Below are 12372 nucleotides of genomic sequence, written 5' to 3'. Positions count from 1 at the left end.
TCACTGTGAGTTCTTAGCTGAGATCAGTCATGACAGAATGTCAGCAGGTGTTGTTTGTTACCATGGAGACCTGCTGTACTCAGCAGGTGTGTCTGTTGCCTTGGAGACCAGCTGTACTCAGCAGGTGTGTCTGTTGCCATGGAGACCAGCTGTACTCAGCAGGTGTGTCTGTTGCCATGGAGACCGGCTGCACCAGCCATGACAATGAATCAGCGCTTTTTCATCCAGTTTGTATGGTTGAAGAAATGTCGGTTTTAGAAAACCCAGAGGTGAAATTGATTGTTTTTTTTTTTTACAGTGAGCATCAGAAGCCTTTCATGGATTCATCCTGACATTGTCATGTCTGTGGGATCATCCATTTAGCCACAGCCAGTCCGTAAAATGTGTGAACTTTTGGATTCAGGCGAGAAAATCTTTCTCCAAAATGCATTGGAGCGGATGGGAGATAATTCTGCACTCTCCTCAAACAAATGCATCTGCAGAGAGAACCGTTTGATACAGAGACAAAATAAAAGCATTGTGAGAATCACAGGGAAAATTCCTACGTTTTGATGTATAGTTTGCTAAGATTGAGCTAGAAGTGGCTGTGGGATGAGAGAAATACTTTCATTTTCATGTAGATAGAGGGTCTACCACTGTAGCCCTCTCCAATACACACCCATTTTAAACTCTAAAAATGGCTGAAATTTTTTCCGTATTGAACCTCACAGTTTAATTTTTGTAGAAGATATGGAAATGAGGTTTTCACATCTGGATAGAGCGCAAAAATGGCAACATTTTGATATTTTAATGATGTCTCTATGTCAACGAATGGCGAGGCACGATGGACTTGTTCAGGGATGATTAAAAAAAGAAAATTCAGTCGGCTCTCAACCTGAGGAAAAATGCCCGGTTTTTGTGAATTTTCTCCAAATTTTTTCGTTGGAACGCTGAGAAAAATCATAGCACACCACGCTCCGTCAAGAGACGGAAAATGAATAATAGAAAAACACAATTTCAGAAGGATGTTGTGGGTTGAATTATTTTGTTTGCCCCACTGCTCCAGGCGCTGAAGTGACCGTCGTCACTGATAGAGCGGTGTTTTACCCGGCGGACTGTGTTTTCCTCCCTGCTCGCTCCTTCCTCATCCTCCTCTTATGCTCCTGTCAATATACAGCTTGTAAATCTTTGTGGCTTTCCCGTGCCGTTTCCTTTCTCCACCTTGTTGAAGCTGTGCACAAAGGGAGGTTTGATGCCCTGGAATTTGCACTTCAGTGAGAGGAAGGGGGCATGTGTGGTTCATGGAGCGTCGGGAGATCAGCGGGTGTTTTGACTCTGTTCTCCTCAGGATGTCTGTCAGCGCCTGCAGCATCCAGCCTCAGCTGGACTCAGCGCTGTGGTCCAGGCTGCTGCAGCTTATTGCTCACAGATCGGAAAAGGGACAAGTGAATTAGAGAACACTGATTACTTGTTGATCACAGCACCTGTTAGCGGGCGCCATATTCCAGGAGCCAGGCGACAGTTTTCCTAACGGGAGCTGTGACGGAAAGAAAACGGACTGGTGTGAAGATCCGAGTGGATTTGGAAAGAGGGACATTGTGATGGCCTGTCTGAGAGCATCATGGTTTGCTGCTTTTGGTGCAACAAATGAGGTTAACACACACATAATTAGGAGGCTGTTGATGATAATAAGCTAAATCAGATTATATGCTGCCTGGGAAGATGATTAACTGCAGCGATAACTTAATGAGAGTCGACGTGGAAGCCAGAATTCCTTAATATCTTTGAACACAACAATCGGTGAGCTTTTTCTTTTTTTTTTTTGTTTTTGTGGTGATCAGTAAAAGTCATAAAAAAGATGAGAATCTCCTAACAGTGCCATCGAGGCCTGAAGATTCAGCCTTCTGTGACGTCCAGGTGCTCATTCAGCGTCTTCTTTCCTGAAATGTCTTTATTAAAAGTCATAGAATGCTTCCTTTTGTTGCCTGGACTGGGCTGCAGGTGGACCGGTCCAGCTCCTTTGAAATGTCTCACACTAACCTTGGTTCCGTGCTGCAGGGCCGCGGCCTTGTTGGAAGTGCCGCACTCGGGCAGGATCACATATCAAGCTGCAGATGATCATCCTTGAATGCATATAAAACGCTGGATGTATCAGATTATCCCCGACACTAGTGGCTATTTTAGATATTCATCGCCGTCCAGACAGGACGGTTCAGTGTGTCATTGCCAGAATCCAAACTCACCCATAACCGACAACATCATAATTAGTCACCACTTCCTGTCAGACCGCCCAGAGCCGCTTCCAGATTAAAAATGGCGCAACTGAATGATCATATTTATAGAGCGTGGGGCAGTGAAGACACAAACAGTCCCCCCTGCGCCTTCTTGAACCTCAATGTCAAATCTCATTTTCTCAACATGCACGCATCTAATTGCTTCAGGATGACAGAATAAAAGCGAATGCCAGGCCCCAGAGCCGTGAGGACGACAGACACTTGTCACTCTGCATTCCTGCGTGACTTTCAACAGCAACTAGTTTCCAGACTTTACATTACTTAGGAATGAAAAAAACAGTTCTCAGCTCACCTGTAGGCTATTTTTCAATAGCTCTCACTGCTTATCCAGAGCCAAACCTTGTCCAGCATTCTGGTGTATTTCAGAAACACATGCATATAAAGTACTTAAATGAAGAGTTTGCACTGTCACAGCGAAGTTAGAAAAGTAATATCATCATCATAAAGCCAGGAATGTGAAATATATTTCAGTCCAGGAGCCACATGCAGCTCAAGTTCACCTTGAATGGAGCAAACAGAGCCATGAAAACCTTTCAATTCAAACTTTGTCTTTGTTGCAGGACGGAGCATACGTGATGAAAACGTCTTTTTTTTTTAATCAAAACCCAAGCAATTGTATGAAAAATGACTGCAGTCTCAATAGAAATGCTTTATGATGCCAGAGGGGAACTGTCTTAACGGGGCTTTCATATCAGCTCGAGTGTCAGTGATGTGTTCTGCTGCTGCTCTTAAAGGAATACGCCGAAGATTTTTGACCCACGCCCTATCCCTATCATTCAGTACGTTTCCATGCAGCCAATAACCCTTTTCAAACCCTTTTCAAATTCAGATATTGGCAATAACCCAGTAGCGCGTGGACATGTAAACACCCGCAAAAACCCAAAAAAGCTCATATTCGAGATTTTAAAAACCTGAAAATGACTGCTGGGTTACTCCTTTTCAAACTCGAAAGTGCCGCCATGTAAACACAAATCGAGAAACGGGACATTGTTTTCGGTTCTGCGCATGCTCCATCTGCAATGAATCATGGTATTTTGAGTCCAGTAACGAGTAGGCGCGAAACTCACCAGAAATATGCAGCTCAACCACACTTTTGTCCGTGTGAGGCTTCTGATACGAACTGTTATTCTGAGCGCGCACACCGCACATGCTTTCTTCTGAAAGTCAGCGATTTGTATGGTCTGCAGAAAAATCATGTACAACAGAACAACCGTTCTGTCTGCGTTCCGTCTACAGACAGGAATCACCGCAGCAGTGTCTGCCTCTGCAGTCCAGTGGAGGAGGTTGCCAGATCTGCCGATCTAGCCGATCGAGTTTCTAAAATCAGAAACTCGTAGAAAGCAGCCCAAACCTCCATCTCGGTTGAAAATGCACGTCAAAACCATATTTGTATGATAAAAAACATGTCATAAACACATAATCATTTAATCAACCCGTCCAACGTGTTCAAAAAAAAGCTTGCTTTGACGGAAACTCCACCCAATCTGGCAACACAAAGCCACTCAGGTCAGAGCTGTTCTGTTTTGAGAACACGATGACGTGCGCCGTGGTTTGGAAAGGGAGATCCCGATTGAATGCGCTGACTTGTAAACGTGGTAACTCTGTCTGTTAAAGCATGTAAACGGGGTGTTCGACAAAGTTAGACAAGCTCATAAATACCTTTTTTGTGTCTTCATGTCCAGTGGCTGGTTCCCAGCTGTTAGCATCGTAGTTAGCTTAGCTCAATTGCTGGAAGTCAATAGGGAACAGAGCCACACTGACGAAAGTGGACAAAATACTCCTTCCAGTGGTCCAGGGGATGGCGTATTAGCACATAAAGTAAATCCAAATGGTTATAAAACATTTTAAAAGACGTGTTTTCTTTTCAATCCATTAAAATAACGTTTTGTCAAAACGTTATTTTAATCAAAACGGTTTTGATACACACAGATCTGCACAAGCATAGTGCGCCGCAGAAGGATATACCGGTGCACAGCGGCTGAGTCTATGCTTCTACTGCTGTGCTCCAGTATATCCTTCCACGGAGCACTGCGCATGCAGGTCTGTGTCTATCAAAACGTTACTTTAACGGATTGAAAAGAAACACGTCACTTGCTAATACGCCATCCCTGGACCACTGTAAGGAGTATTTTGTGCACTTTTGTCAGTACGGCTCTGTTCCCTATTGACTTCCAGCAATTGAGCTAAGCTACGATGCTAACAGCTGGGGACCAGCCACTGGACGAAGAGACACAAAAAAAGGTATTTATGAGGTTGTCTAAATTTGTCAATGATAGGGAAAGGGCGTGGGTCAAAAATCTTCAGAGTATTTTTTTTTTTAAATGTTTTCATTGAAATGGTGAGAGTTTCTTTCTGGTTTGTTGGTCCGGTTTGGAGCCTCCTGTGGCCCACTTTTGGCCCATAGGCCTTATGTTGGAAACCCCTGCCCTAAAGCATCTATACTGGCCTGGCTTTGCTCACAATCAAGAGTTTATAGAAACATTTCTAAGAGTGAAAAATTAATCTTGCTTTTGTCAGTTATCTTGAAAGACATTTCATCATCTGTGATAACTGAAGACAAATCAAAACAAATTAAAACCTTGAAAGCAGGAAACATTTTTCCACATGCTCTGTAAGAATAATCAAGTTTTTATCATTTCAAAGCGAAAAATGTTTCACATATTGAGTCGGCTTGTTTGAGGTATTCTTTTTAAGTGGTGTATTTCCAAATTCAGCACTTTCTGTCATTATTTTAATCCTTCTTGCAGAATCTGCTCTTGCCGTTTCCAGCTCTGCGGGATGAGCCTGGCTGCCACGATAAAACCCGTTGTCATCATTCCAAATTCTGCTTTAATACGGCTTGGTGGAAGAAAGAGTTTATCCCCTTACACACATTATAGGGAAGTTTCTAACAAATCACCAGATTTAAAGCGTCACACACTGCTCTCCTGGGATTAGTGTTGCTTTAATATGTCGGTGGAAGCGTCGGTGGACTCCCAGTAAAGCTCATTCATTGCATGTGGAGGCAAGTTTGTCTTTTAATGAGAGCGCACGCCACTGCCGCTGACTTCGAAACAGCTGAAACTGAAGTTGCAGAATTGTCACAGTAAAAATAAGCAACCCTATCGGATGTTGAAGCGTTAAAACTGGATGTGTTGACTGGTCCAGACCCAGAGGGGTTGGCTGAGCATTATCAGCAGCATGTGGCGTTAGCGCCACAGGTATTAGCACCCCTGTTAGTATGTGTACTCTGATGGTGCGTTTAAAAACGGCTTGGAAAAACATGTCATATATAGCCGTCGCCGGATTTCTTCCCGCCGTGGCCACGCTGGGTTTGTTTTGCTGCTCTCGTCTCCGCTGTATGACGCTGTTTCCCTTCTTTCTATAAATTATCTGAGATTCTGTGGACACTCAGACCTTTTGATCTCACTAAATATTGGGAAAAAGTATTCGAACCGTTACTTGACAAAGTAATTATGATATAATTCCCACTTTTGACATAGTAATCCAGTCACATTACTCCTTAATGAAAAAGTAATCTAAGTACAGTTGTGGATTACTTAGTAACAGATTAGACATATCAGCCCCTCTTCTCTCCAGGCTTTCCATGTTCAGATGTTGTAAATTTTATTGCGGAGCTTTTATAATTAGAGGTTTTAGATCTTAATTTTCCGTCACTACAGGTTTATGCAAAATGAAAAAATGTTAATAATCTTCTTTAATTTAAATTCATATTCAGCCGGAAAAAAAAAAAAAAAACAATTTCCCTGATTAGTGTTGCCTCAGAGGAGATGATGATCACAGTTTTGCAGTATTATTAGCATAGTGTTGCATTTACAGCTGGTAGAAAACACACTGCAGCCAGATCTGTTGCAACAAGCACGAAAAGCTTCAAGATATGAAAAATGTTGTCATGGAAGTGCAGATGCTGAGCCCAGCGCTGTCCTGTGTCATTATGTTTAATGAGCCCACAGCTGTTCTTTTCAGTCTGGTAATAATGGTTCCAAGAGAAGGCAGAGGAAGAGTGCAAATTGAATGAAAGCAGGACTCTTTTTCTTCTGTATCTCTCTCCACAATGGTTTGTTTGATCTTTACTATCATGACAAAATGTTTTTTGACAGGAGCACTGCTTTGCTTTGTCTTGTTTACTGGAATAATTCAGCATGGACTGTACCACCCAGCGTCGTCTCTGCAACATATCAAGGAGAAAGCGTTGGCCACGTGACGCCTGTTCAGTCAGAACAAACACTTTATCTCATAAGTTCTTTACTGTCACTCATCAAACAATCCAAGTATCCATGAAAATGCAACAGCAATGCAGTAAATGGAAAGCGTTTGTTCTGAATTCACTGCACAGCACTCCATCTATGTTAAAGCACAAGGAAATGAAAGGAGATTGATTTTCTTTGAGAGCAACGGTGGGAAGAAAAAGATCCATTTTATGGAGACAATATCAGATGTTGCAGGTGAGAGCGTGAGTGAGGACAAAATACAAGAGGATAAAGACACAAACAGCCATCAATAAATACAAGTAACTGCATGAATGTGCAAGGAGAGAGGACACAGACGCTACTCCAGTATATACAAATGTGTTTATTTATTTGATGCAGAAGCTGCAATTGAATGAGTGTCATTGAGTTGAAGTCTTCAACTTCAATATGTGGCCTGATTTATAGATCCCATCATCATCATTATCATCATTATCATGTGTGGGAAAAAGAGCATTTCCAGAATGGAAAGTCTTCTAAGCAAAGCTGGAAGCAATGTTGGTCGGGACCGAGCCGGCCCGCCGGGCGGCGACTGAGACGTCCTCGTACCTTCCTGATGATTTAAAATGATGATTTTTAAAAGCTTTTAAACGTCACTGAATGAGAGAAGTGACCAACAGAGTTTGATTGACAGCTGCTCTCAGCTGCGTGATGTCATCACTCTACGCCCATACATGGTCATGAGGGCCAGCTGGATGATGTCATCACTCTACGCCCATATATGGTCATGAAGCTGGACATGAAGCCGGAGTGGGAGGGAGCAGGAAAAAAAAAGTTTGTCTTTGGGAGAAAACTCCTGTCAAATCTCAGAATTTTGGGCCAAAGTGAGCAAAACTATCACTTTTGATGGGAAATGTGTTTATCTTCCAGTCTGTGGGGTTTTCAAAGCAGTCAGACCTTTAGTTCAGACAGTAGGGGCCTCAGTTTGGGAAAAGTGTGAGATTTTCCCCCATCCAGCCCCATTATAACTGACAGCAAGAATTGGCAGAGAGCAGAGGACACACCTTTTCTTTCTCGCGGAAATGGACATATATCATCAACTTTTCTCCACATATGCTATCGTCTTGTTTCGTAAGGACTTTTGGTGCTTCACATGTGCTCGCTTTGTTGATTGGAGCCATGATTTAGCCACACTCGCCACATGTTTGAGGTGCTTTAAAAAGGTGATTTTTTTTTTCACTTACTCCTTTTTCCATGACAGCGGATGAGGGCAGGAGCAAGGCAGGATTTCAGCTTCTCTGTTGAAGCCTCATACATGTAATTATCAGGTGTCTTCAGATTTGTACATGAATGTCTTCTCATAGGCTCGTCCTGACGTTTCGTGCTCCCTGGGACACTCCTCTTGCATTCCGTGTTCATGGACTCCGGCGCTCTACTCGCTGTGTGGTATTTTGCAACCCTCAGCTCGCCCCATTAGTACACCCGCTCTTACAGGCGATCTTCATGCAGATTCTTAATAGATCAAGCTCAGGATTTCTTCCTCTTGATGCAGAGCAGGGAGCTGCTTCCACTAGAGAAGACGTTTTATGAATGTATGATTAGATAGAGTGGTTTAAGTGGGCCGGTACGCGCCGGTACGGAGTTCCGGGACTTCTAAAAATGTCAATTGAGCGTCCTGGCACTTCTCCAAGCACCAAGCGTACCGGTACTCCCACCAGCACGTCTATTAGTGTGACCAGATGTCTGGCTTTGTGCAGGACAGTCCTGCATTTCCATCACTTTCCACACATCCCATAAATATAGATTGTATTCCGCATTATGATCGTCAGCCATGAAGCGTCAGATATGTGCTTTATAATCTCACATATACAGTGAACAGTGTGATCAGTCGGCGGTTCAGGCCGCGCTGTGTGATCATGTCTATGAACCGGAGACATCCGGGGCCTCAGAGGAGCACCAGCAGCTAACTAATGCAGAACAGTGAAAGATGGAGGGAACAGTGAGCTGTACTCAGAGCAAAAGGAAACGGAGCTCGAGCAAAGCCTGGAAGCTCTCTCTCTCTCTCTCTCTCCCTCTCTCTCTCCCGCTGAACGCAGAGGAAGGTCAGTCTGACAGTTTTAGTGAAGTCGTATTTCCATTTGACGTGGAGATGAAACTGCACAGATTATGAGAGACTCGCAGAGAGCATGATGGCTCGATGAGGCTTCCTGTTCTATGGACATGTTCCTGCTGGAACCCGGAGAGGATTCAAACAGAGGAGGGAACAGCAGCTGGACATGAGCAGCGCTCACCACACTGTGCAACACGCAGGGGCGGCTGGACGAGAGAGGGGCCCCCCTACCCAGCACCCAGAAATAGAAAAAATGATAAATAATAAACTATATAACAATATATTTGCTTAATTTTCTATAACTAATCTGCCACAAAAGAGCAGATAAACAGTCTGGGGCACGTTTTAGTATCGAACTCACGAATTGCTGAATATTATAAATAAAGGACTTAAAATCAAACCAACCAGCGGTTTGACGGCTGCAGCTTGAGGCGGCTGTTAGATTCACCATCACTATGCGGTTTATAAACGTGCTGTATTTAAGTTAACACTCACAGTATTGGCTGTAATTAAAGAATGATGAGCTGCCGCTGGTAACAGTCCCCATCACAGCAAAGCACTGGAATCTTATAAGATGAGGGATGGCGTGGGAACAACAGTTGTTGTTGCAACCTAATGGAGAAAAAACAAGTCAATGGCAGTGATTCGAACAGGCGACCGTTGCACCAAGAGGCCGTTCGCTTCAGGAGGAGCTATATGAAGACCTGGAAATGGATTTTTTTACAGATCGACTCATGCAAAACAGAGTAATAGCCATATTTGTGATGGGCTGCTGCTGTGTTCAGAGCTGGACGGATCTGGCTCTTTTCAGTGTGAACTCCACCTGGACAGCTGTATGAAGACACATATATAAGGCCATAAAGTGCAGTGACAGAATAACAGAGGGTCTGTGGGTATGGGAGTAATCACAGCGGGTGGCGGCTGCGCTGACATTTCTACATTTATTCCCGTTTTCAGGCACTTCTGTGTTAAGTGGCAAGTTAAAATTATCAGCACATAATAGCAATGTTGAAGCTGACATGGAAGCTAATTACGAGGCAGAAGCGTGTAATCACCCCCGCTCACCCCACGCCATGTGGGCGCCGCTCCGGCTGGACGGCGGTCCGCAGAAGATCCTCGCTGCTCCGCTGCTGTGACGACGGCGTTTCAGAATGAAGAATTCAGGTTATTTCAGCTGGAATGTGGACTCTGACTGGAATTCGAGCTGACATGAGACTTTTGTTGTTGTTTTTTATTTTGAGAGGCTTATTGCTCTCAGGCTTTATTCGGTCTGTTTCCTGGTTTCTCTCAGGCACATTTCACTGTTCAAGAGAACGATGACTTCTGACTCGTGATTCTGTCAGTGGCAGACGGTCGTGCCAAGCGTTATGGGGGCTTTGCTCTTTGAATTCTGAAGAGATTTGACTTCGGATCATCTGTTTTTCTTTCCTTTTTGGTAGAACGTGGAGCTGTGAATGGGACTGGTTAAGAAAGGCGAAGCTCTGAACGTGAGAGGAGGAGCGTCGGGATTCATAATTCTGTTCACTCATGGAACAGACCTCAGTCACTGAGCCGGCGCTCGGATCCCGTGAAAATTAGAGATATTTACTGAAAATGTACTGAAAAGATTTTAAAAATGAGGAGGAAAACATGGTTCTTACTGTCCCTCTGCTGAGCATGTGCAGGAGTAGCGTTTTCAAAAAGTTGCGTTTCCCCCCCGTTTACATGGAGCTGGAGAAAAGTTCCACCTTGGGAGCCGTTTTCTGTGGCTCGGAGCCTCAATCATCTAAACAAACTCCAAAAATGCAACCAAACTGAAACGCTGTCGAGTAAACGGGGCTTCAGCAGCAAAATCGACTCACTTTGTCCCAAACTGAACTTTCAGATCTGTAAACTCCACCTTGCTGCAGCCCGGAGCTTCGCCTCATCGTTTGAATCATTTTGTGTTTTACAGTTTGTTTTTCCAGCCATTCCATTCTCTTTGGAGGTTTACGTCTCTGTTCCAGTTCCAGTTTCTCATGGTGTCCTTCATGAGTTAAATCCAGAAGGTGGATCTACTCTCTGCCAGAACGGGGAGACAGTTCTCTGAAGACGTTCTGGTCATGAGATTTCAAGGACGGAGACGATAAACTGCACCGAAATGTTTGAAACTTCTCCACATTATTCATGAAAAGTTAAAGTAGCTGTTTGTCAGCCACGCCATGAGGAAAAACACTTCGGTGTAAGAGGTGGGCGCTTCCAAAGCGGCGTTCCAGAAGAGAGTTATGTAACTCTGGACGCCGGGCGCTTCTAAGCTGGTTATTGGCACTTTTGCACATTCGTAGATAGTGAACTCGTACTTGATCCGACGTCACGTTGTTCATGTTTTCTCCGCTCGGCTGGCACTAAACAGCAAGTCTCTGCTTAACAGGAGCTACAGGAGGGACAGGAGAGACTGGACCTACAAAATAAATGTGTATTTATCGCCTTTATTTCTCTTAATGGACCAAATCTTAAAATCAGTCAGTTTTTCAGGCTGTCTGGACAACTGCAGGAATTTCTCTTTCATGACACACAAAATGCAAAAATGCTTTAAATGTTTATGGTAGCTTTATTGTTATGTTATTATCATTATTATTATTATTTATTATATTATTATTATTATTAATCTTCGATCCAGAATTCATTCATAACGGACTCCAGAGTTTTTCCGTCGATCTGTTTTTCTTAGGACTCTCAGAGTTTATCACATTAATTGTGATGAATTAATGTAGGGATAACTAAAGATTAATTTTTTAAATCTTGATCAATCACATAATTAGGCTTTGGCCTGTTTTTCAGTTTGAAAACAGTATTTTTAACACAGACACTGTATTAATTTTGAAAGGAAATCCAACAAGGTGTGAAAGGAAATTCTTTCTCTGTTTGATTCCCGATGGTCAGAAATCAGGGGCTACAGGAAGGAAGTCTGCATGCTGAAACTTCAATAATGACTTTAAATTAAACTTTTAAACTGGTGGTTTGGACTGATGGATGCTTTATGTTATCGGCTGAAAACTGCCTTTAAAGGGATACTTCAACATTTTGGCAAATTGCCCATTCAGCGCAGTTCCTTAGTCATTTCGAACAGCATACTTTTTTTGTGAGGGCGAGCTGTTGTTTATCCAGAGGTGAGTCGGGGAAGGTTTTCGGGACGGACACAATGGAAGTGGATGGTATTTTTGGTTCCCCCTCGTCAAACTCATCAAATACACAATCCAACAATCCCAAAACACTTTGGTGGACACGTTATAATCCGCACATTCACTACGCTGTGAAATATTAATGCAAATTACCAGATTGAGTTGTTTATGCGAAGATTGCTAAAACGGAACTACTTACTAAACATGGCGTCTGGGCGCAGTGATTTCGAATGAAAAAGTAGTTCCCAGTATTTGCTTCAATATCGTAACGCTACAATATTATTTGTTGGTGTTCCACAGCGTAGTGAATGTGTGGATTATAACGTGTCCACCAAAGTGTTTTGGGGTTGTTGGATTGTGTATTTGATGAGTTTGATGCGGGGAACCAAAAATACCATCCACTTCCATTGTGTCCGCCGCGAAGCCCTCCCCGACTCACCACAGAATAAACAATAGCTCACCCTCACAAATACAGCAAGTATGCTGTTCGAAATGATTAAGGAATTGCGCTAAATGGCCTAATTTGCTTAAGTTTCGTTTTGTCCGCCATTACTCTGCCAGATGCTTAGCGAGCAACAACTGAGCATATTGAGGATGGATCTTCCAGAAAGTAAGAAAAGACCGGCTTCTAGCACTGCCACAGCTCCAGCACAGACCCCACC

General features: G+C 43.4%; 1 protein-coding gene across 1 annotated transcript in view; it reads left to right on the top strand.

Moving 5' to 3' along the window:
• Nucleotides 1–12372, top strand: part of LOC115403081 (vertebrate ancient opsin) — a 35846-nt gene that overhangs the window by 4503 nt on the left and 18971 nt on the right.

Source organism: Salarias fasciatus, chromosome 16 (genome assembly GCF_902148845.1).
Source record: "Salarias fasciatus chromosome 16, fSalaFa1.1, whole genome shotgun sequence".
In the NCBI taxonomy this organism is placed as follows: domain Eukaryota; kingdom Metazoa; phylum Chordata; class Actinopteri; order Blenniiformes; family Blenniidae; genus Salarias; species Salarias fasciatus.
Note: the sequence above shows the minus strand (reverse complement) of the source record. Positions and strands in the feature narration are given on the sequence as shown.